General features: G+C 34.9%; 1 protein-coding gene across 5 annotated transcripts in view; it reads right to left on the reverse strand.

The window, feature by feature from the left end:
• The window catches only part of LOC137247475 (uncharacterized), a 111,295-nt gene extending 84,921 nt beyond the window's left edge, over positions 1-26,374 (reverse strand). The window contains exons 1-2 of one of the 5 annotated variants that reach the window (XM_067778403.1): positions 21,337-21,487; positions 17,006-17,219 (exon numbers count right to left, since the gene is read on the reverse strand). The gene's annotated coding sequence lies outside the window, so the exon portion shown is untranslated. Of the gene's footprint in view, positions 1-17,005; positions 17,220-21,323; positions 21,488-25,149 lie in introns of those variants that run through there. The other 4 variants (XM_067778405.1, XM_067778402.1, XM_067778406.1 and 1 more) reach the window with 4 other exon arrangements.
• Positions 26,375-27,752: the final 1,378 nt, after the last annotated feature.

A 27,752-nucleotide genomic window follows, 5' to 3' on the forward strand; every position in this document is an offset into this window, starting at 1 on the left:
GTGAAGTCCTACAAATAATTACATTGAAAGGTGGCACAACGTCATCCGAAGTTCGTTTGGAACACACGCTAACATATTTAATTTCATAAATAAAATAAAAAACGAACATGCAATAACAGAAACAAAACTGCAGCAATTTTTAGCTGTAGGCGAGCCATATGGGAAACGCAAGATAAAATATAAAGACTTCGTTTTTTTTAATATTATAATTTCATTTGAAAAGATAAACGCGAAAAGATTTAATTAATTACATGCTTGCTATTGCACATAATATAAAATTTTTGATTTTACTACTTTTTCTTTATAATACATAATTCCTTCCAAATAAATAAAAGTTTCTGAATTTTGAGAAAAATTTAATGTTTTCTCTGTCGTCTGATTACTATCTGAATTTTGACTTTTGAATTTTCACTTCTCAAATTTGACTTCTGCGATTTTCACTTCTCAAATTTGACTTCTGCGATTTGACTTCTGAAATTTGAATTCTGAGATTTCACTTATGAGTTTTGACATCTGAATTTTGTCTTTCTATAAAACGGTTCTGACTAATGTTTTCTGAAAAAATGTGTTTCTGTTTTTATGGGTGGCACCGCGACATCTAGATGCCTTATAAGCTGATTTGAAGTTGATCAGGAACCAATGGGAGATAATTTTAAACGAATGCAAAACAGTTACTATTCAATTGAACTTCTCGGCAAAGTTTCCGGACATTCGAAAGAGAAACCCCAAAAGACGTTTTGAAGATGATGGAAACGAGATGATTACGGATGATCCAGAGTCTGATTTTAAAACCAATAAATTATTGGTAATCATTGATTCGGTAATCACGGGCATTACCTACAGATTTGATATGAGAAATTTGAACAAGACGTTTTCCTTTTTGTGGCAATTTGAAGACATGGATCAAACTACGGTTCGGGCGAGCGCAGCAAAATTTGTCGAAAAATACAAGTCGGACATTTCTTAAAACTTAGAATGCGAAATAATTCACTTGAAACACATTTACGAAGCAAATTTTGATAAAGGTCTGTCACCATTGGAATTGCTAAATGCCGTCTATGTTCAAAATCTGTATACAATTTTCCCCAACATTTGTGTTGCTTTCCGTATCTTTTGCACTATACCTGTCACTGTAGCTAGTGCAGAACGTTCCTTCGGCGTCCTTTCAAGAATAAAAAATTTTCATAGATCGTGTTCATCTAAAGAGAAAGTTTTAGGACTTCCCACGCTTTGTTTTGAATCCGTTTTGGCAAGACAGTTAAATTTTGATATTATTACAAAAAATTTTCCAGCGAAAAAAGCAAGTAAAGCCACTCTTTGATATCCGAACCTTCTATATTGAATAATTAAAATTTATAATCATCATTAAATTTATCAGAAATGTATTAAAATGTTACCAAATAATTAGAAAAGATTATTTGAAACAATATGTGGATGTTAAAAGAGAATTTTATTTCTACGTTACAATAAAATAGTATAAATAGTAAATATTCTGTGTTAATTTTATTTTCAGCTCTTAGTCCAAAAACCATTTAGTTGATGTGGCAAAATTTTTTTTTGATGTAATCCATCAATAATGATTTATAAATGAGACGTCAATAATTCAAATTAATCAAATGTGTTAGTAGATTTTTTTTTTGGGGCCCGTAAATTGTTTAGTCCTGGGCCCGAATTTTCTCTCTACGGCCCCTGTTTACACTCCTCCTCCAACCTTCAGCACATTCATCACAACGAATTGCAGTAGCTCACAAATTAAATTTACGCCGATTACCTATGACCACATTGTCTTCGCTAAAAACCAGTCAATAGTGCATGAATAAATTAATACACAGATTTGATTGTAAATTTGAACGTTCATATGTACTTGCATATGCACCCATACATACATACATTTGTGTGTATGTCTATCTCCACCTAGGGTAACAGTCAATATCGCCGTGAAACTACAGACGTTTGGATTAAAAAAAAAAATTAAGAATTTAGCTGATAAGTGGAAATGCCCAATAATGGCTTGAGCGTGTTTGGGTTTTAATGGTGTATCTCAGCAAATTAATTACACTTTCATACATCCATTCATAAACATATGAACAAATGCACATAAGTACGTACACACTTCGTACTAACAGATTTGATTGAGCGGCTTGAACCAAAGCGGCGCCTCGTTTTATTTGTCTAATGTGCAGAAATTATGCTTTCGATCGTAAAGAATCGTCGTAAATTTGTGTCACTGCACCAGAACAGTTATACCAACACACGTACATACATATATATAAATATATAGTGGAGCCGTTCTCAGACAATTGCACATTCAAGAAGCCGCTGACCTCAGCCCGGAGGTGGTGTTCATACGTACAGATGTGTGTACATCCATCGCTTGCCAAATGCAATTTACTATAGAGCAAGTAAAGGTGTCTAAGTTCGGGTGTAACCGAACATTATATACTCAGCGTGAGCTTCAATTGTACATTTCATTTCAGATAAATTACTTTTCTACATAACACATGGCACCGCCCGTTTAAAAGAAATGTCTCCCTCCCCATTTCCTCTTACAATAAAACTTGATAAGTGAAATATCATTGATTCAAAACTAGTTTTTGCTAAGTTATAGCTTATTATTCTAGTCTACGACCCTTTTAAACTTGTTTTATATCTCAGTTGCCGTAGTCTTTAACCGATCCAGTCCATTTTTACTAGAAATAGTTTCTGCTATAAGGAAAATATGTGTACACAATTTCATTACGATATGTTAATTTTTCTTCGAGTTATGTTTTAGTGTTTTCCAATTTAATGTTATAATTCAATTTAGAAAGTAAAATTCTATTGATACAAAGCTGTTTTTCGCTAAGATATAGCTTATTATTTTCGTCTACGACCCTTTTAAAAATCTTTTATATAAAATTGGATGTAGTCCTTAACCGAATTGGTTAATTTTTCTTCAAAGCATTCCTTATAGTAAAGAAAACCTCTCTGCCGAATTTTGTTACGATAGCTTTAACGATTTTTGATTTATGATTAAAAATATATGTGTAATATTGATTTTATCGCAAGTGGGCGGTGCCACGCCCATTTTAAACATTTTTTTTTTGTTTCACATTTTTATCAAGAGTCCCAATATCAGTCCACACGTCAAATTTCAACATTCTAGGTGTATTATTTACTAAGTAATCAGGTTTTTTGTGTTTTGCAAAATGTTATATATATAAAAAGTGGGCGTGGTTATCATCCGATTTCGCTCATTTTCAATACCAATCTATTCTGGGTCCAGATAAGCTCGTGTACAAAATTTGGTGAAGATATATCAATATTTACTCAAGTTATCGTGTTAACGGACAGACGGACGGACGGACGGACGGACATGGCTCAATCAAATTTTTTTTCGATACTTATGATTTTGATATATGGAAGTCTATATCTATCTCGATTCCTTTATACCTGTACAACCAACCGTTATCCAATCAAAGTTAATATACTCTGTGGGCGAGGCACGCTGAGTATAAAAATCACAGCTGCGGGCAAGTTGCCCATTTGTTGTTTTCCATGTGTTGATGCTTCGCTTTTGTTGCCAGAAAATCAATTTTTGTACAAAAATTTAGCACAATGACGGCGCCAAGCGAAAATGGCTGGACAGTTAAAAAACCCATTACTGCAGAAGTTGTGGCTACGGTTGCCATGAAGTTATGTAACATCTTCTAGAGCATATGCATAGCTGTGGAAAAACTAATATCACCATGCCCACTTATTTGAAATAGGTACATAGCTAGTCAATGAAATTCTGATATAAGGCAATATTGACAAAAAGGTAAGATGTTTTCGAAACGGCAGCCGAAAGAAGGTGATATTTAATTCAGCGACCGATATATGAACTGGAAGTATCAAATTCTCATATTTCAAAATACTAATTATTCTCCATCTTATATATTATTGATTTGCTTTATAGCAATGCTTCTGAGACGACATTGTCTGTTCCCAACAAAGCCGGTCAACAATCTCTCCCTAGAAATAGCTGACGCTTATCAATTAGCCTGGAAACCAGGTTTTTATTAAGCTGTCTCAATTCGGTCGAGACTTTCACCGGAGTGTACCAAGATCATTTATGCAGCAAAGCTCGATCATTTGCTGGACATGGCAAATGTCAACCATATTGGACATCCACGTCGATGGCATTACGCAAATACGGGATGTGACGTTCTATCCGGCTATATATTTTGGCGAGCATGTAACCGAAATTGTACCCTAACTCCTGAGCTTTAATAAAATCCTCAAATCTTTTGCCGGAAGCACTTGGGGTAAAGACAAGGAGACGCTCATTACCACTTACAAAGCAAACAAACAGTTTCTGTTGAATACCCAGAATACGGCACCTGGGAACACAGCCGTATGCAGAAAAAAAATACAAACAGGTCCTCAGTGATATCCACAAAAAGCGTCAGATATCTATGCCAGGAATCGCCCGGCGAACCCCGTTTTTAAAGATAAACACTCTGAACTCGTGGAAGAGGAAAGTACTCTCCCTATGGAGATTAGCGTCACCCTAGCTCAACTTCGATCTGGATACTGTAACAGGTTTAACTCTTACCTATCCAGAATAAACCCCGACATACAGAATGTATGTCCTGCTTGCAACGTGTCACCACATGACACCAACCATCTTTTTAATGACAATGTGGAACCAATGCCTCTAACACCGCTCCCACTCTGGTCCGCCCCTGTCGAAATTGCAAGCTTATTATAACTTACAATAGAGGATATGGATGACAATTTGTAAGTGGTGGCACCTATTGGATGCGGCGAAGCACTGCTACAACAATAACAACTTTCATTTCCTATGTTTTGCGTGATTTGGGATATTCTACCGGCTTATAAACAGCTAGTTTTCAGGCTACCTGCTATTGCATTGAGCAAGATGGCGAGTGCTCTCAAAAATTTTTAGTATGAAAAAAATCTGGCCGAATTGGTTTGTTTTACAGTTTGGTTCAGCCTTTGAAAGCTTTCGTTATATAAAAGGGTTATCACGAGAAGAATCATCGAAATCTCGTCTTGGTAACCACGTTAATGTTGGTTTCCATAATTTCGAAAAAGTAAAAAAAAAAAAAAATCGGAAACAAATCCATGGATCAATTATCAATCAATGACAAAACAACTAATGTCAGGCATAACTCCAGATACCGCATTTTACGGATTAAATAAGGACCAAATATCGACTGGGACCATTATCAAATAAAAATTTCCGCCAAAGAAAAAATACTTATCGTTCGTAATAATTATTAAGCAACGTAAAAAATACAAATTGACTTATAATTATTATTCAAAAACCAAAATTCGTATTTTCGTTTGAAATTTATTACAAAGCAACGTTTTTTTTATTAATTTTTGAATTCGGGCAACGTTTTTAATTCCAAACTTCAAATAATAATTAAATTGCGTCACTGATTTTAATTTATGTATGTATGTATATTATGAAGAACCAATCCTTAAATACAATACATAACATAATTAAGCAAATCAGTTTGTGAGCTGAGCGGAAATTCCGGAAGAATGTTTGTGTTAAATCCTTTGTAACAAAAGAAACGCCAGGAACAATAACGTAATAAAATAACATTAAAATAAATTTTCCGGACGAATAAGAAAAAGAATGTAAAGGGACAACGAAATATAAAACAAGGAAAAATAAAACAGACAATGGGCCACGTAGTGCTTTTCTTGTGGTCGGCACTGTACATATGCACATGGTCCACGTTGTCAACGTGCGTTGCTGTAGTATTCTGCACGGCATTATAGTTTTCGTTATTGTAAAACCACTCCACATGACACTTCAGTCTGCTTTACCGGAACTATTCGAATTTATATCCGGCCAAAGGCTGACACACAGCGGCATACAAGAAATACATAATATGTAAGTATATAATTTTCAGAAGTGAAATCTTATACATATCTTAAAAATTAAACAGATTAAGCAGCGAAATTAACAATATACATATGTATAATAGTAACATTATTAGGTAACTAGCAGATCCGGCAGACGTTGTTCTGCCCTAAATTTGGTATATCTGCTTACATTTTAATACGCTTTTTCCTTTAACCAATACTAAACGACTCATCTACCCTATACAAAGGACTCATCAACAGCTTTCATTTGATATCCATATCCTATAAACACATTCTAGTCGTACCCGGGTCCACATTTTGGCCTATATCGCGAGACCCTAGTCACCCAGGGATATGGAAATTACCCTCTGCCAAAGCACTCATCAACATCTTTCATTTGATATCCATTGGTATCCGGTTCCACGTTTTGGCCCATATCTCGAGACCCTAGTCAACCAGCGGCATACAACTTACTCTGTACTAAAGCACACATCAACAGCTTCAATTTGATACCCATAATGTAAAAACACTGTTTAGGCATTCACGGGCCACATATCTCGAGACCCTAGTCACCCAGGGGTATGAAAATTACTCTCTACTAAAGCATTCATCAAGAGCTTTCCATTGATATCCATATTCTATAAACACATTCTAGGGGTACCCGGGTCCACGTTTTGGCCTATATCTCGAAACACTGTGCATTTGCACCTATGTGCAAAACACCGTGTGAGATATACGCAACTTATGAGAAAGTTTGAACAAAATCGACAGGATAGTTTTTGATTCTATAAGCCTCACACAAACGGACATTAATTTTTATATATATAGATTTGCAAGGTCAATCAATCAACGTATGTGATATGATTTTAGTCCCTACATAATGTGCTTTGCTGTTAATACTATTGGAGAGCCTATACCCAACAAACACATTCTCCAACATAGCGAATTTTTATGTAGACACGTTAGGTAACTAGGGTAATTTCGACTCGAAAAAGTTTTTAGAAAACTACACTAGTAATCAGGTCGTGAATAATTAAAGAACAATTACAAATTAAATTTTCGGTATAATCTTATTAGAGGAATGCATTCGATCTAGATTGGAGAACTATAATTATTATTAATTAGGTCCCATTTTGTTTGAGAACGCTATGTTTCTCCAGTGTAAGTATCGATAAAAATTACCGGTTTGATAAATTTATGTAGATTTTTAAAGCATTTTACTACTGGCTCTTCTTACGGATGTATTTCAATTCCTTGTAGTGTCCAAAAGGGTCGTGTTCAACAAAATACACCATAAGACAGTGGAAGATCTTGTGAATTGCATAAATAAATAAGACCGAAGAGATTTGGGAGCATATGTTCCGTTTGTAGAGTGCCACTTAAAGTTTTTCTATACGAATTCGCATGCAGGACCCAAATGTTTTATGTCTGCTTTTATAAAAGCGCTAAAAAGGGAATAGCAATAATAGTGTGATATCATACGGGTATAATGCCTGGGAATATTAACTTCAGTCGCTAAACATACAGCAGGATGTTTAACCCAGCTGTGCTACTATTCTGAAACAAACAAATTCTATATTTATTCGGAATAGAAATATTAAACTGGGAGAAATATCGTATTCTTACCAAAACATAACAAAGCTGGAGTTCAATTGGAGAAATTTAACATCTCGTTTCGTCAGTAAATTAGCGATAGAAGTCAAAACATATTTGTGGAAGAGAGGCTCCTATAAATTAACGATCTGAGCTTTAAAGAAATGGCTAACAATAGGCCAATGCCGATCTTTTCCATTGATACTAGCCGATTCAGGCCTATACCCAAACTAATGCCAGCGGTTCACTATATTTGGCCGACGAAAAGTGTATTAATTTTTCCTAAAGGGCATACTCCGCGTCGTTGTTTCTTTTTTATGCGTACTAGATAGTTTGAGCTGTCAGGCATATACCTACATACATATGTACATTTGCACATGGCATGACGTAAATTAGCGCTTTCCACCCACTGACATTACTAATAGCACACTAAAATGGTTATGTAATTTAATATGTATGGTAGGAAAAATGTAGCCTAATTTTGACGATAACGAATTGATTATTTATTGATTTTCATATTCCAAAACAAATTAGCACTACAATTTTGCTTTTGAGCTGAAGTTTTCAAAAATGTATCTTATAACAGTTTCACACCGAGGGTAAATGAAATAAGTAGTCAAATTTTCTACTTTAAAGTCTTTATTGAACTCAGTCTCAATATTGCTTTATTAACACGCTTTTATTAGCTTGGCCTGTATGTAACGGAATCTTTGAGCTTAATTTTCACCGGTTTCTAGAAGTCTGATTAATTTGAAACTTTGCATACGTATCTAGGACCGATGACAATGCATTAATGTGATGGTGTGGTGACATAAGGTCAACGGCCATAAGGTCAATTGGCCTTATTACCACTTTCAATGGTCATAAGTTTGATTGAAACTTTGCACACATATCAAGGCTCGATGGCAATGCATTAATGTGATGGTGTTTTGACATAAGATCAACGGCCATAAGGTCAATTGGCCTTATTACCACTTTGAATGGCCACAAGTTTGAAACTTTGCACACGATGACAATGCAATAATGTGATGGTGGGGTGACATAAGGTTAACGGACATAAGGTCAATTGAACTTATGACCACCCCAAATGGCCATACGTTTGATTAAAACTTTGCACACGTATCAAGGCTCAATGCCAATGCATTATTGTGATAGTGTGGTGACATAAGGTCAACGGCCATAAGGTCAATTGACCTTATTACCACTTTGAATGGCCATAAGTTTGATTGAAATTTTGCACATGTATCAAGGCTCGATGACAATGCAATAATGTGATGGTGGGGTCACATAAGGTTAACGGACATAAGGTCAATTGAACTTGTGACCACCCCAAATGACCATAGATTTGAAACCTTGCACATAATGCGAAAAACGCATTCATTTAAAAATTAAAAATTTAAGTTATTAACAGAATAATTTAATTCACAGTAAAAAGCGTGGGGTGCTTGATATTGAATGTTACAATCATTCTATTGGCAACTATCTGAGAGGAAAGCTATGAAATGTAGTCAAATGCACCCCACGCTTTTTACTCTGAATTAAATTATTCTGTTAATAAATTAAATTTTATTATAATTTTATTTTGAGGTGATTAACTATAAACGATTGTTTGACCTTCTACTACTGTTATATAAACTCTTTTTAATTGCAAATTATTTTTTTTTTTATTTTTTAGTTCGAAACGTATTTTTTTTAGTTTTTTAAACTATAATTTATTGAATGCCAAATGGTATTGCTTAAGAGTTCGGATTTTCCTGTCAATGTAACAAGTGACTATCAAAAAAAAATATTTTCAATGATTTACAAAAAAAAAAGAAAAGAGAAACACCAAAAAAGCAACAGATAATAAAAAGCAAAAGATAATAATGTTTTTTTTTTTTTGAATTGGAACATATTTGGTTAAGTGCAACATCTACGAGTGTTAGACTGGGTCGATTTATTAACCGATATCGCGCCATCGATTTTTCGATAGGATTGTTTTTTGGGTTTTGGGGATTGTTTTGGTCGAAAAATTTACCCTTTCACAATTGTTTTTTCGCAGGCTCGAAAATAATTTTTTTGGGTACGCGTAATGGAACTTTTTTTCCTGAGCCCAAATCCTATCGAAAAATCGAAGGCGCGAAATCGGTTAACTTTCATCCATACAAATTGACCCAGGTTAATGAGTACACTACATGGCATTTTTATTGTCTTTAAAGTTATTGATGATTATTTCATTAAACAAAATGGTGATTCGATTAAGTTCCTGTGTGAAATTGCCAAGATTCCAAACGAACATTCTTAGTTGTGCCAAATTGTGCGGAACTACCTCTTACGTCCTTTTTAACACAATTTTTATTATTTTATATTACGTCACTTGTGAGTAACTTCACCTGGGACAATAGTATTAAAACCTGCAACATTTAGAACCCGACAACTGTTCAACATGGCGACTTAGAGCCCAATGAACATGATATATTAAGGATACGAAATTCTTCTATATGCCCAAGGATGGAGATATTTAGAGATTTTTGAGAAATCTTGCGATCAATTTTTAAGTAAGTTTTCATTGAGCTACAACCTTAGAAATTCAGGAATAGTACAGGGCTCCAAAATAAAATAAAAAAAGCAGAAGTTAATTCCGTTGGGTGGTATACTTATTGATATCGGTTTTTAAGTAGACGAAAATGTCCACGCTAATAGACGAAATGTCTACCGCGCGATCCGACTGAAAGACTGAAATACTGGAGCTATAGACATGATGGAACCCAATACAGAACTATGTGACGTAGCAATATAAGAAAAAATGTTCTCTCATGTTGCGAAAGTATTGGGTAGTTTTTCAGACAGCACTAAAAAGTAAAATATAAAAAGTAGATAACGGACCAAAATGCAGCGAAAAATGTGGTTTCGAACACAGACCTAATATTGATGGACTTAAATTTAGAAATTTCAATAAATGGTAAACAGTTTATCGGCAACAAAAATGTTAAGAGTGACTCGCTTTTATTTTCGGTAAAAAAATACTCTTATGAAAATTTCGCAGGGAAAATGATATTAAAAATCTATGCCGGGTAACTACTGATTTGCGTAGTGCATTGATATTAATAAAAAAAAACACCATTCAAGTTTCTGCATTAAAATTCCCTATGGGGCAGGCAAAGCTGAAGCTCGGATACGTGTGATATACTCATAGACATATATCTACCATTTGAGAATGTGTTTATCTTTTTCGCGATGTGTTACTTTGATAATTAGGACTTGACATTGTTTTTCAATATCTACAATTGAGAATTCTACTGCCACATCCCAGACGATGGAAATGGAGGGCATTTACTGGTAATTTTTCGTGGCCTTTTATTAATAACTGTTCACGGTTAATGGGAAATTTTAAAACTTGATATTTGCTACAGATCGATTAAAATTTTCATAAGCGCTGCTAAAGGTAATTTATATTTACTATTGTAACAATATTGAATGCAAATATTTAAAACGAAATATGTAGCTAAGCAATTAGGTAACACTAACAGACTTTTATTCACATATTCTTTGTTTCGAAAGTTTGCGGAGGCTATTGATCCTGGACTTCCTAAGGTAGGTTAGTTAAGGGTGTACTGGCCGGTGCGTGAGGACCTTACATAGACTGAATGAGTCCATAGTGTTACTAGAAGTTTGTTTTACAACCAAACTGCAAAACTCTATTAAAAACCAGGACCGATGTTATAAAATAATTTCATCTTCTTGGAAAATACTAGAACCATGCCGCTTGCTACTTCTAGATCTGATAGCTGTTTCACACCTAAAACTGGCGTCGTAGCTTGGCCACCGCAAGGCACGACCACAAAATGTGCTCGATCGTCTACTCCTCCAAACGGCACTTACTACATCTGCTACCACGTACTAGACCTTGCTTGAAAGCATGCGACACCAGAAGGCAGCGTCCAGTCAGTCAATCTAGCGTTGTAAGGCCTGCACATGATCTTCAAAACTTTGTAGCCCCGCGCTTGGGCCCACGCCTTTGCTGCTTGACCGAGTATGACTGTGCAAGCTTATGGGTACAAAAAAGGTTTTCCAGAGATCAAATTTTATTAAATATATTTATATTTGTATACTTATATTTAAAAATTTACACAACCTGTGATCTTTGGCAATCGAGCTTATAAAAACAAAGATCCTCGCTCTTCTGGAAGCATGTTCACTATTATACTTAAGAGCTGAACATTGATATATTTCCTGTAGGGAGCGTACTCACTCGTAAAGTTCATATTCAGAAAACATACCAAGATTTTAGCAACACAAGTAATCAAACAGCATAGCTCGGTCTGATTTTGGTCTGTCCCAAAATTTCCTTTCTATTGCCATATTCCCATCTCAAAATTAAACAGCTCATTATAAAAATATTTTCAACGCGTTTTCTTACTCGAGCTGATGTTTATTATTGTACAGGAATTTAAGCATTTTATCGGGTATTTTACAACGCGTTCACAAAATATTGCGGCTACATTGTATATAAATTAAAAACTTGTACATCCAAGCATTAACCCTCATAAGAAAGATACAAAGCGGACTAAAAAAACGTGATAAATGAAATGAAGTTTTAATCTTTGCTCTGCGAAAATAATGTTCGCAACAGGGAACATAAAGTTGTTGTCGGTTTATAAAATTTTGTTAGGTATTAAAAATGGCTGAGTAAGAAAGTAATTTTAGGTACATAAAAACTTTTTAAACCAAAAGTATATATGTATGTATTTTTTGTTACAATTTTGGCAAATAATATTATTAATTTGGTTTACTCTTAGTAAGCACACACATACTTATGTGAATATTTATATTTATTTTTGCGTCGCTAATATTAACAACGGCTTAAGTTTCACCTGAAAAACAAATATGTATATATGTATATACCTATGTACACGTAATTAAAAATAAAAAATAAAAAATGAATGCGATTTTTTGTATTAAGTTTTTTAGCATTGTATACACAAGTGTTCGCACATATACCTAAACCAGGTTGAACCCGGTACTGGACTTAGGTAATTTATTTGGATATTTTTTGTTAATATAACGAAATCTAAAACTGTTTTCGAATGAAATTCATTACAGTATAAGACCACGTTTACATATGCACTAATCTATAATAAATCCACAACAGTTAAACTAGGCGTTCAAGTATTACACATCCCTAGGAACTTCATTATTAGCTCTCAATTTTTCAGGTTTCTAGTTTACTTTATGCTTCCATTTAGTGATGACAACATAGAAATGGTTCAAGGTCTAGAAAAAAAAATCGGCATCTCCAAAATTTTTTCATAATTACCGATTATACGTAGAAGGGAAACATTTATTTGGGAAATCTTGTTATATAATTACCGATAAGAAATTAAGTACGGAAATGAATATAATCTCGTTATATGTAAAGCAGGTGTAAGGAAGGAAAAATTCAGAAAAGGTTTTCCTAAAACAAGGCCGTCGCTCGACAACAGTTGCAAGATCTCCTAGAGTATTTTTGTGATAAAATGCTTCTCAGTAAAAAAATTGTTTTTTCGTAGACCGCAAGATAGATCTGAAAAAAATAAATTGCCAAACTTCAAATTCCTGATTAAGCTCTGTCAAAATCTCGTCGGAGCTGTAGTGTCATTTTGACCATTAAATGACTTTCATATTAAAGGCTTTATTTTATTTCGACTGCTGGGTGAAATATGCCAGTTTGAACACATCATATTTCAGAACTCGGTTGAAGAACGCCATATCGGTTTCAGTAGTCGGCCGATTACTTGATCAAAATCTATTGCTCGGTTTTCGAATTCGGTTCAAAGAACACAACTTCGGTCGGACTCTATTATATAGTGTACTTAAACGAATGTAAATAACTTTGAGGTCTTTAAAGTTGTAATTATTTTGTGATTGTCAAACCGCGGAGATGTGAATGCTTAGGTTTTCGGCTTTCGCCTCTCATTTCTAACTAATGGGTTGGTTTACATATCACACATATATATATATATATATGTATGTATGTACGTTCATATAAAAAACATACATATGTACGAAGACAAATACAAAAAGAAATATTGTCGATTAAAATTGGGCGTATATGCACACGAAAGTAATTATTTTTTGAACTGACTGAAAGATACCAAACTATCACTTTCTACTGAAGCAAAGGGCTTTTCAATAAAATTCACTTAAATTTTATAGCATTCGCTATAAAACACTTCGCATGATGAAAATTGATATGCTTTGTTTAAATCAGAAAAACAAGAACTGCCGCTGGAGTAAATTCTCCAAAATTTTTTAGCGTTAATATTACATTTCCATCCGTGAACTTATTGTAATTAACTTAAAATACGTAGATCACGTTATAAACTGCCAAAATCAAACTGCCCAGAATAAAACTCCCTATATAATATGTGCATGTATTACAATGTATTACTTACACCATCGAGGGCTTTGAATTAAATAAGGGGACAGATTTTAACCATAAAATTTGTAAGTTCGTAAATAAATACGATGTTTTACTAGTTTTTCATTTTAATGTGCACAGGAATAGCATCAGTTGCTTGCTGTCAACTTTCCGACAAAATTGTATCCCCAATCCGAATTCAGTGAAGAAACAACCACCACACGTTCTACGAGCACAACCACAAAGCCGGTAGTATATGTATACGAATAAAAGACATTAACTGTTGGAGCACCAAATTTTAATTTGATACTAAAAAGAAAGGGAGCTTACAAGCTCCGTATATTTTAACAGTTTTTCATATTTTTTAACTGAGAGTTAACATAAAGGTACTTTGAAAGAGGGTCTCCATCTTGAGTGGGCCTTTATACTGTATATTGTTTCAATGTGGATGCGGTTTCGGATACTGCGGAATTTCTACGTTTGTGAATGCGAATATTCGCAACATCCCAAGTATCAACGTACAGTATTTATTTTATCGGATTTCCACCAAAACGGTAATTCAAAACTATTAAAAATTTGAGGAGCATAAACTTGTTGCACAAAACATATTCTCATGCACATCCTGTAAAATAAGTGTCTATACTTATGCAGACGTTTGTGCGTATCACTGAACGAAGAAGGTTTTTGGCGAAACTGCTGTCTTTTCACAATTCAAATGTCTTTTTTATATCATAAACCATTTAAAACTAACTTTTCAACAAAAAACTTTTCGTTAGCCTGCCTTCTCAATTCTAGCTAAAGAATTTTGTATAAATAGCAAATAAAGAAAATCGCTATTGGAATGAAGTTTTTCACATAGATGCGTTCAACGCAATCTTATGCATGCCAGTAACAGCGCCAATCACGCAAGATGTTTCATTTGTAAAGATAAAGGAACTTAAGCCTTGGCAATTGAAGTTTATTTTTTCTTGCCCATTGACATACAAAATTTCGCGAAGCACTGTTATAAACATTCTCACCGTACAAGAAAAATATTTACTAACACATTTTCTGTCCTCTTTATTTGTTAAACTGAAATTTTTAACTGTGAAAAATGTTAGAAAAGTAGCAACAAGTGGGAAAAATAATTTCACTTGTAAAGTGTGACAGCACCCTTAGCCAAAACAAATGTCGAATTGTTCTTCTTATGCTTTGCTTGCAACAAAAGTTGGGAGTTGGCCACTTTTTCATGTCAGATGGCGCCCGTGTCGCACGATCTGCCGTTCTCCATAAAAATACGTGCAATATTCTCATTTTGCATAAGATTGTGTTAAACGCATCTATATGTAAAACTGCTTATGTGACGGGGCTTTTAATTACAAACTCATGTTTTTAATATTTATATGTAAAAATAAATTCCCTGCTTTAATTCAATTTGCAACTATTTTGCTACAGGGATGCATGATCAAAACCGTGATCAACTAAAAAAAGCGCCATGTTAAACAAGTAAGAAAGTCTAAATTCGGGTGAAGCCAGACATTATGTATTACATACCCAGCTGTGCACTTGAAACGCTGTTGTTGTTTGCTTTGTACGATTAATAGTGTTAGAAGGCTGAACAATAATACATATATGATTCTATTCTGAACACATTTTCGTTCAAAAGAAACAAAAATTATACTAATGAGCTTCAGCTGGGATTCAAGGGGTTGTGTAGCGCAATATATAGCTTCTCCAACCCAATTGTCAACCTCACCTTCGAGCGGCGAATCCCGTTTCACTAACAGACGAGGCTATGGCGACCCCAAGCTCCTCATGGAACTTGGTGGTGGGGAGGGATGGATGGCCTGAAGGTTTAATGTGGCCATATAAATCGTTCCCGAGATGGTCGGGCCAGGACCTTAATGGTGCTGTTACCGGAGCGTATCGGATCTGTATCCGACAAAGGACCATCACATCGATAACACTCCCCAAAGCCTTCGGGGGGAGTAACCTAATCGCTACAACAACAACAACAACAACAACAGCGGGTAAAAATGCAGCTTTCCTTCAGATCAAAAACTGTTTACTTTAAAATAAAGATACAACAGAAAAATAAACATAAAAACAAAAGTTCCATTGAACAAAAAAGCGTTATTGCCCGTTAAGGGGCGGGTCATACCCACTTTCAAAATTTGTTTAAGTTTTGTTCTTAGATTAACCATACCACTATGGAGGTAGAATATCAGTCAAATGTAGTAAAATACCATAGAGTTATTGCAAACTTTGTTAAGGTTAGACCTTTAAGACCGATTTTGATTTTCTTCACTCAGTCTATATAATTTGGCAAGAATAGTGTCTCTCCCAAATTTCAATTTAATATGTTTAACGGCTTTTGATTTACGGATTGTTAAACTTCTTCTAAATGTGGGTAGTGCCACGCCTATATTCCAAATTTATTTAGAATTTATGTTATGCGTTATAAAACTAATCTATCTACCAAATTTCATTAGCTTAGCTGTATTCGTTTTTGAATTATTTAATTTTTTTTCGCTTTCGAAAACGTGGGCGTGGCCCGATTTCGCTCATTTTCATTTTCAATACCAACCTATTCTGGATATGCCCGTATACCGAATTTGATGAAGATATCTCAATATTTTCCCAAGTTATCGTGTTAACCGACGGACGGACGAACGGACATGGCTTAACCAAATTTTTTTTCGAGACTGATTATTTTGATATCTATCTCGACTCCTTTGTACCTGTACAATCAACCGTTATCCGATCAAAGTTATAATACCCTGTTTACAATTACAGCTGGGAATTAAAGCGAGAAAAACTGACTGCCTTCTACTTAAGCGCCAATGCAATTCTTTTTTTACAAAGCTTCTTCTCCCTGATTAGTAGGGATATTAGTAAATGGAGTATACAGTTCGGTAGGAACTGAATTGGGAAGCGCGGATTTTCTCATAACTTCGAAATTTCAAATTTTTGAGTTAGCTCCCTATTGAGCCATCTACGTACATACATATATGTGTAATATGCACATATACATAAGTGTTCACAAACATACGTATCTACACAAATAAAAGGTTAAATGAGTGTACAAATTTAATTTTCTTATCCATAATTTGAAGGTTCATACGTAGTATATATGTATGTATGTACCTACATATGTATGAATGTGTGTATGTGTGTGCATATATTTACCTTGATAAAAAACGATCTTCACGATGTATACGAAAAATACGTTTTCACTGGATCACAAAAGATGTTGGTGGGCCTGGAGACGAACGATGATATGATAAGCTTGAGTGCATTTACAGTTGATTTGTGTGACTGGTTTTGCTAAAGTTAGCGTCTGACGTTCCACAAATAATTATTAGTCTGTCGAAGTAAGCAATTTGGGTACGAACGTGTGTCACTTTATGTGAGGGAACGTAAACAAAGTTATATACATATGTATGTATGTATATGGAAACGAGTATATGTATATGGATTTGTGCACTTAGATAATGAATTCTTTCATAAATGCAATATTCTTCGTATAGAACGTTTGCATGTAATTTGTAGTGTTGATTTTTTCGTTATCAATTATTGGTTATTGTATTTGTTGCTGTTGCTAAAAGCAATATATTCTTCAAATATTGTCATTTATAAATACATAGAAATATGTACATATATACATACATACATATGTAGATGAGATGCTTTTTTTGTACGTAATATATTTGTTTGCGTAATCTTTATACAGCTGCGATTGTAGAAATAGCAGTACATACCACATCTAAAGGCCCAGCCACAATGAAGTTTTCACATACATATGTATGTATATGCATTCAACGCAATCGTATGCATGTCAGTAACATCGCCACAATCACGCAAGGTGTTGCGTTTGTAAATATAAAGGAAATTCAGACTTGGAAATTTAAATTTATTTCGCATTTCCCATTCACATAAAAAATTTCGCGAAGCACTGTTTTAACATTCTCACTATACAAGACAAATATTTGCTAACACATTTTGCATCCTATTCTTTTGTTAAATTGCAGTTTTTAACTGTGAAAAATGTTAGAAAAGTTACCAACGAGTTGGTAAAATAATTTCACTTGCAAGGTGTGAAAGCACCCTTAGCCAAAGCAAATGTCAAATTCTTTTTCTTATGCTTTGCTCGCAACAAAAGTTGGAAATTGGCTACTTTTCCATGTCAGATGGTGCCAGTGTTGCTCGATCTGCCGTTCTCGTTCTAAATGCAATCTACTCATGTTGCATAAGATTGAGTTAAACACATCTACTTATATGAAAAACTGCGTTTCCACAAATGAAATCAAACGAAACAGTATGTCTGCTTCTATTTTTAGATTTTCAGCAGTAAATTCAAACTTTTTGGTTTTGTTTTAAAAAACTTTTTGGAGATTTTAAACTTTTTTTCATTTTGAGTTAAAACTTAACAAAAAAAAAAACAATATTTTAAATATAACGCACTGAATTAAGAAATTTACAATTTAGGACAAGCGAAGTTTGAAAAATTGTTAACACCAATTAATGGTGTGAAATTTTGGCAAACATTTTCAAATGCGTACCCATTAAGAATTAAATTTTTGTCGTCTAGATATTGGGAAGAGCTTGCTTATTTAAAGTCTTATGACAAATGTGAATCCAGATAGACCCTGCGGATATGAATGTATAACATACAAAAAGTGCATACATTCACATAATATGTTATGTACATTAGGGTGAACCTTGTTTTGCAAAGTTGTCCTATTAAGACCGTCCACAAATGTGTATCTTTTGTTGAGAAGGTTTCGAAAAAAAAGACATTCTCTTTTGATCGCTGTTAATATGGCCAAAACAGCATATTATAAAAAAAAAATTGAAATTCAACTTTAAAAATTGATTTGTCATTATTTTGGTCTTGAAAAACTTTATACATCCTTACTTATACATCCATTACTTTTCAGCTTTTCAGTCGCTTTCACAATTCATTAATTCTTGGTATGGCGAAGCAAGAAGCATACTCTAGGGGGCTACAACTGATGTATATATTACATACCGTATACTGGTTACAAATAAAAGGTACCTATTACAGTTGCGGTTCTAGAATATGAAAAATTACGGCAATTTTGGCATTTACATCTTTACTGCATTTGGGGTGACCAATAGCCACAAGTGTTGGTCACGAATCGGGGAAATCCAAATCACCTGTACATTTTTTTATGGTTGTTCGGTATAGTTGCGAATTTCTTTTTGTTGGATAAATCAAAACCCTTGAGGGTTATTTCAAGAGTCTTTCGAAACTATTTTATTTTTTATTTTTTGGTGTGATTTCGTGATTGTTTCTGGGTCTTTTAGGGGTCATTTTTAAACTTGTTGCAAATCGAGCGGGTAATATCAGAATTTTTTGGGGCAGTCCCGAGACTGTTCCGGAATTGGGTACCATTTCAGCACTATTTCAAGATTATTTCGTGATCATGACATAGATAGTTTTTGATATAATTTTTTTTGCTTTTCATTACTGTTATATATGGGGTATTCCATCCCATTTCGACCAATTTTGAATCCGACCCCTTTAGAATTGGCTGAAAGTTTTTCTTCTTTTCTAGCTAACGAAAGACGTTTTTCAGAAGTTTTTCATCCTACTCAAAAAAAGTTATGAATTTTTAAAAAAACACCGTTTTTGTTTTCAAAATGCTATAACTTTTTCAAAAATTGACGTTTTGGGATCTTTTTTTTTTTTAATTTGTTTTTAAACGTACTTTTCGGAAAAATTCCAAAAAAATTTTTAAAGTTTTTTTTTGTATTTTTTCAGTTTTTCGAGATTTTTCGAATTTAGCCCCTTTTTTTCTCCTAAAAAACTTCAATCAATTCTGTAATCATCCCCACTAATCTAGGAGTGGGCCGAGAATTTTTTTTTTTTTATTTAATTGAAAAAATAAAAACTTTAAAATTTTTTTTGTATTTTTTCCGAAAAGTACATTTAAAAACATATTTAAAAAAAAAAATGATCCCGAACGGTCAATTTTTGAAAAAATTATAGCATTTTGAAAACTTATTTTGAGTTGGAAAACGGTGTACTTGAAAATATTGATAGTAATAATTTCATCATGTTCATGTATCGACATATTTGAGAAGGCCATTCAGCTTCAAAAAATTGCCTTTCGGAATTTCAGAGTGATGGAAAAATGTCTTGAGGGATCAATGTTTTTAATCATACATGCAGACGTTTTGGAAGGAGGTACATATTTTGGCTCATCACGTCTTTATGACCAGCAAAGATTTCTAGGTGAGTTTTCATTTGAAGATTAACCAAAATTTAAACAAAAATACGTGCACCCTACTGCACATACTTTTATACACGATATTGCTATAGTTTTTTTTTAATTTTCCAACATTTCATTTAACTACAAAATAAAACCGGCAGCTAAGCGAGACGACCGCACTGATTAGAAATTGTTAATAAATTTACTACTGGCACTTAATGAATGCTATGTATATGTATAGTTGTTGTTGTTGTTGGTATGAAAGCAAGGGTGAGCCGAATGCGGTGCGCAACAGTTTTTATTAAAACTGGCTCGAATTATGCAGCAATAACTTATAAATTGTGTGTATATATGTAAGTATGTATGTAAACAGAAATGTAAGTAGGTGTGCACATATGTACTTGGTTTATAGTAATTTGTATTCAATTGTTCACATGTACGTTTGCTTAGTAATTGAACATTTGCATCGCCTAATGGCGTGTGTACGATTATTAGCAAATTCCGATTTCTATTTTGTTATTGTTTTTGTTTTTTTTGATCTGATGTTTCAATCAAACTCTAAGCTTGTGAAAGGTTTGTTGTATACTTTTTTGCACATTTTATATCAAAGTGTAATTTATGCGCATTTATTTACAATAATTCACCGGTGTTTTTTGTTTGTACGCGCTTCGCTCGTTTGGCGGCAATGACGGCAGTAAAAGCTCTGGAAAATCAAATATTTGCACAACCATGCATAATAGATATGTACCTATTTAGCTTGTTGTTGTTCGTTAAGTTTTTTAAACGCTTCAATGGCAGCTAGATCCTACATACACACATACACATACACAGGCACTAACACATCTGGATATGACAAGCTGCGATCGCAGGCCCCTACTAATGTTTTTGTTTGTTTTTGTTTTTCTTAAGCTTTTTTTCAACGATTTTATTGAAATTGGTTTCACGAGGGGTGGGAAGCAGCAAAGGCACGCACACACGAGCTCTTACTCATCACGTTCTTGGGTATGCCGTTGCATGACGCCTTTTGTTCGATTTTTGCTTTTTGTTTTTGTGCTTTTACTACTGCTTTATCATTCATACGCACATCTGCCGCTTTTACGTACAAACAAAATACGCAGCCTAGCCGAATGCCTTACACACACACACACACACATCCATATGAATCCCAACCCATGCATGCGCACGTGCTTTCATTCAAAACTTAATTGCGTATAGTATGTTTGCATGTGTATGTAATACACTACTTTTAATGGATTTGTGTTACGTACATTGCGCCTTTACCGTTCGTTTGTAATCAATTCCGTCTTATTGGATTTATTTACACACATTCACAAATACATATATTTGCCCTTCACCATAAACTTTTTACAATTTTATATGCCCTGAGCTTGGAACTGTTTTTTTTGCTTTGAGTAACAAACAACCTTTTCACGTTCTGTCTCATTAACAACTGAAGCGCCCAATCAGCCGTTCGAGTCGAGCATGTGCCGGACGCCTTTTGGTTTGTTCGTTGTGTATTCATTCTCGAAATGAACTCACCACCAAATACTCGGAGCGGGTAGCTGGCATATGCCTTAATACATATGTACGTACGTATGTGGCTACATATGTATATGTGTATTCCCAATTGGAAGAAATAAAATTGGTATTTTGCTTTGAATTCTCTGAGCGTTCCTCGTGTGTTAACAAAATCTGATTGTAGCATGAATCATTACCTTCCAGAGCATGAACTACCAATATTTTGTACGATTGGAGTATAAAGCCATAATACTTCATTTAGGGGGAAATAAGAGTGGAGCGTTTGCGCAACCAAGCTAAAGATGCTTGATAAACAATACGTAAAACAACACATAAACACATGAAACTTACGCGAATCGGGACTAATCTACCTTGTGCTGATCTTACTAACTTACTTATTAGCCGGTAAATGTTTCTACGATTTTGGGAGTGCAGCACTCGAGCCTACCCAAGGAATCTCAAATCGTTGGTTCTTCTAACGGAGTGATACCTCTCGCTTCCTATGCTTCCATAAGCGGTTTCCGTTAAGCTCATACAGGTCAACATTCTTCGATAATCGCCTCAGCAAAGCGTAAAGACCTATACACTTCTGAAAAATTTTTCTTTCTCAAGAAGTTTTTTAGTCTTCAAACGCGGAGACATCTGCAAATTAAATACTACAGACCCATTTATTTGACATCTTTTCTACTCAAAGCTCTATATCAATCAATCCACGGGGGTTTTCAAAGCTTTGAACACTGGTCGTCAATAAACTGCTTCGGCGGTTCGACGACGAGCCAAACTCTTGGTGTGTCATTAAGCACATCGGGATGTACATATGTACCTAATCATCTGGAGTCAGGTAAATCACAAAAGCGCAAAAACTCGCCATTACTCCCCATTCTGCCCATCCCGCCCGCAGTCCTAACGACCAAGAATATAACGTTAACCAATGCAACAAAGCTTAAGGCCAAACGTACGCTAAACGTGTATATGAATGGTTCCATACTAGCGGAAGGACTCAGGTTATTAAGCAGATTGTGCTAATGCAGATCCATTCTGCCAGATCCATGTACTATCCTTCAGGCCGAAATCGTAGCCGTAAAGAAATTTTAGAGGAAGCGTGCTTAGCTGCACTTGCGTTCATATATATGCATAGTCAGGCCGCCATTAAGGCAATTATCTCCCACGTCGTCAAGAAGTGTCTTGGAATGCAAACAAGCATTAAAGAGATCAGGACTGATCGTACATGTATATTGGATTCCCGGTCATAAAGGGATAGAATGTAACGAAAAGGAATATGGGTTGGTATCAACGGTAGACGTCTCGAAGTTGCACATAATCAATCACACAGGCAAGGCGGGATATGCAAATCCTACGATATTAGGCTCATAAAGTAGCTGATATCTCTAAAGAAAGAAAATATTATGACGTACTAACAATGCCTTCTGGCGTCATATGCTTTTAATCTAGGCCTTGTTATTAGCAGAAGATGTAGGAAGAACCGGTTGAGCACGTTCTGTGTTCGTATTCTGCCCTCGCTAGGTCAAGGTTCCATCTATTAAGAGCGGCAAAGCTGCCAGATCTCTAGGCAGCGATTAAGCTAAGTCTTAGAACACTTATAATATTTGCCAAGAGGACGGACTTCTTATAATATAAGCCCAGGTACATAATAGGGGTTGTCTGTTTGTTCGTCAATCAAATCATGGCAACACTATGGAAACATTCAGTCCTTTCGAGTTCTTTGCTAATCCGCCAATTGAACCTTACCTAACCTTTTACTAAGCACTTTTAAAGCCACCTCATCTGATATTGTTAGCGTTCATCCGCACCTTGTAGCAGGACGAAAACGATACAAGTCTTGTATGAAATATTGTTTAAAACAAAGCAATTCTAAACATTTTGTCTGGATATCAACTTTTAAGTCCTTTGTAAATTTTTCGCACAAGCATGAATAGGTACTTCCGGCTACAAAATTATCTGCGAAAATATATATATATGCCGGGCCCTATTTAGTTACGCCCTCCAATGGATAACTCTGTCGAAGGCCTAGACAGGCTCTTGTAAAGAAAGTGTTTGATAGCCTACACTCAAAAAAAAAATCTTAAAGCCTAGGAATAAAGCTATTGAAATGAGAAAAGGTGGGATTGATTTTGCGCCATAGAAATCCTTCCTTCCCTCAATCAAGACTAGTAGTTTTCTTAAAAACTAAAGTTTTTTCTTTGGTTATAGGAAAAAGAAATTAAGAATATATAAATTTGTATTAAAAATATAAAGTTTAATGTGCAACTGTCACGACAGTGGATTTCAAGTCCAGGTCCTTAACCTCAGAGTCGATTGCTCTAAGCTCTCCTGTACATGTAAATATTCTGAGAAATATTTAAACAAGTATTTTTGATGAACAAATTTCCCTCAAATTAATGAAAATTTTATACAAAAATATGAAATTCTTACTCATTACATAGAAATTTTCCTCAATTTAAGAAAAACTTGTCTAGGATATGTTTTCCTCATTTTAGGTGTTTTTTTTTTCTGGAGTATTAAGGAGCAATGCACCGTGTATTCTGCATAGGTCCCAGCTATTTTATTCTATGTGTAGTTTTTAGAGTAAATTCTGAGGTGCTTTATTATGAATGGGTATAAAAATCTATCTAGATGCTGAAAGCTGCCTGTTTAGTTTTTTAGTTTTATTATTATTTTATATTTTAGTTTTATTATTCTAGACGCTGTCGGGTTAGAAAATTCTAATGAAATGAAATTTTTTCTCAGCAAACAGAAAAAACTTTGAGTTTTTACAAAACAGAACGCCCCATATTACATTCAGTTGCTGGCTGATAATTCTATAGCTGAGGGGTAAACAGTCGTAATTTTAGTTTTGGCTGAAATTGTGTAAATGTAATTTTTAAACTTTAGTCTGTCTTCTTGATCTTCTGGTAAAAGATCGGAGCAAAAATGCTTACCAATCATATGGCTAAGTGGAAACTAAAATACTTCAACAATGACCCTCATATAATCTCCCACACTTTGGTCACAAATTTAATTAATAAATATCCCAAAACCACAGCGAACTTTGACATATTTACCCCGATTCATTTAGGCAATTGCTGATGGGCGAATAAATTAATATACATACATACTTTGCTTACGTCGGCAGTCTTGGAATGGTGGTAGGGTGCCCGCCAACCACACCGAAGGTCCTGAGCTCAAGACCTAAGAGAAGCAACATTAAAATACTCAAAAAAAATGCTTTTATCAATTAAAAAGAAATTGTGCAAGCGGGGTCGCCTTTCCAGTGGTTTGGCAAACTGTATTTCCTCTATCAAAATCTCCCCAGCTAAAATGTATCTGCTTGCAAATGTCGTCCGAACATGTAGGTCCTGTTACGCCAATTTGTTGGTAGAATTATAAAGTAACACGGCCGGAAAGTTCGGCCTAAATGTGTGTGCTTAGTAGTGCTTTAAGATTATTGTATAATCATTATCATCATCGGATGAGTATAAAAATCAATAAAAGTCATTATAATTTACCTATTTCTCAAGCATATCGAAAATGTCAAAATTACTAATTATTGTACCTAAAATTATGAAATAATCTTACCTTTGAATTCGTTACAGTGAATTTCCCTTGCGGGCGCCATTTACACGAGCTTTTACTGATCAGAAAAGTTTTCAAACAACATCGGTAATTACATACTTTCAAAGCTATCACAGGAAATGAGTATCATTGTTACATATGTTTGTTTGTAGTTTAATTACCGTAACGCACTAACACTAACACAATCACCATGTCTTGGAGCACATCATTTTTTCCCATGGATTTTTAGTGACTGCGCATAAGCATTATAATTATAATAAAATATATATATACATGCATACATATATGCACATATAACTAACTGTATACATACATACATATGTATATATTTATTTGAAGATTTGCTTTTACGGCACACGAATTAGAGTGTTGGCGGTTAAATAAATGGCTTAAACAATGTGCCAATGCAGTCCGACACAAACAAACAAACAAACAAAATGGGACAACTAAGTTTGGTTAGAGTTCACGTACGTTTGTCATAATTTCCTCTAAGTGCATATACCTATCCATGTATATACACATGTATGGATGTGTGATTGAGCTTATGACAGCATGTACACACGTACATATGTAGTTATTTATGTTCTTTTTGTTCTGGTTTGGTTCTAAATGAAGTTCACTTATTTTTTGGCCATTTCATTTCATATTTTTTGTTTGTTGAGCTTGTAAAGCTTTACTTGCCCATACAACCCATAAGCCTAAGCCGAAATCACATTCAAACCGGTTCTTGTGGATCTCGTTGAGCTCGCGTTTTTTCGTTGTTATTCTTAAATATTTCTTTTCCTTTCCATTTAACACATGAACTCGGGGATATATGTACATATGTATGTGTATAAGAATGTCTGTAGATGCAGTACGTCCGTCATTCACTTTAAGGTGTTAATTAGGATTTTGTGTTTTGGCGACAATACAAATTAAAATAAAATTCACTTTTTCATTGGTTATTTGAATTAAAAAGCAGTTAAATTTAGCGAGGCCGCGAAAAAGTTATTCCCGCACGTAAATCCATACATACATATGTATGTATGTACATCTGTTTTATGTGTACACACAGTGCCTGTATGTGTGAATCTTTTGTCAAATTCATTAAAACGCACTGCAACTCACAAAAATGTACACACAAGATCATAACAAAAGTCAAACACAAGCAAATCGAGACAAACAACAACAAGGATAAACAAACAAACACTTAAAATATAGAGATGAAAACTTGTAGCGTCAAGCTCCCACGAATGTTGGACTCAACATATCGCGCCAAGCGTCTGGAGTGAAATGCGCCATGTTTGTTAGCTCCATCTCACCTTGTGCAGTTGCCGTCTCCGAATAGGAGTTAAACATTAAGCTTAGGTAAAGGTATGGAAGTACTCGATAGATAACCAAGTAAACCCAGTCAGCATTCCGAAACATGAATGGATTGAAAACGTCACATGTGCATATAACCTTAATCACCAAATCGTCGATGCTTTTGCAAAAACATCTATCGACAAAATGCAAAACGACCCAAATACCACCAAGTGGCAAACTTAGATTTCTTTGCCCTGAGCCCATTACATCTAGCTCTATCCATAAAAATCATAACTTTCATATTTGAATATCAATTTTGTAAAATAACGTTTAAATTGAGATTGGACTACAAAATGACATCTAAGCTCTTTCACTTATATAAAGCGCATAGCGAGAAAAAAACTAGATATTTCTTCAGTATGTTTAGAAAAAAAAGTAAACCTTAATTTCTCATGTAAAAAGTTCTTAAAGAAAGAAAATTGTGTAAATAAGTTTTTCTATTCTCATGTAAAATTCAAATGATGGGTTTGCAGAGGCATTCACTACCACTAAATCCCACTAATAAAAAATAGACTTTAAACATTAAGATAAATGTTTGCAATGAGGCTCTATTTCTTTGATACGGCTCAAATACCCACTAGGGCGTATTACGTTCTGTTGAACGCACCTGAAAATACTCCACACAATTTGGATCAAAAACATATTGTTGAAGACATGATCCAATTTTCGGACTAAGTCCGCCCCCTCCGTCTGGCAACACCCGGCCAGTGCGGCCAAGCGCAGGCAGTGCAGCTCAGCTGTGGCTTGCCAACCACCACCGCTCTGACTCTCATTTGTTTTTAGTTTTATCTTAACTACCAACCCGCAATCACGCACCGATCGTGCCCGTCATCGATAAGTAAAATCGCCCGCCCGCCGGCTTTAATGAGCGGCACCCAATTATCATACCCGAAAACTCTCGATTTTGTTCTCTTCTGTTAGACTTCCTCCATTCGAACCTGCTGCAAGCCGACAAACAGCTGATGATCCGAATGGTACAGCAACAGTACTACATTCCACGTTTGAAGCAAAAGGTCAAAAAGCTCGTCTTCCACTGCAAAACCTGCACCATCTATAAACAGCAGATGAAAACGCAGATAATGGCAGCCTTGCCACCCGAGAGGTCAACATATTCTCTACCCTTTCATACAACAGGAGTCGATTTTGCTGGACCATTTATGGTAAAAACTTCTCCCCTTCGCAGAGCTTCGTATGTGAAAGCTTACGTTTGTGTGTTCGTCTGTTTTTCCACAAAGGCTGTTCATTTAGAAGTGTGTTCTGAC

Source organism: Eurosta solidaginis, chromosome 4 (assembly GCF_040869045.1).
Source record: "Eurosta solidaginis isolate ZX-2024a chromosome 4, ASM4086904v1, whole genome shotgun sequence".
NCBI lineage: Eukaryota > Metazoa > Arthropoda > Insecta > Diptera > Tephritidae > Eurosta > Eurosta solidaginis.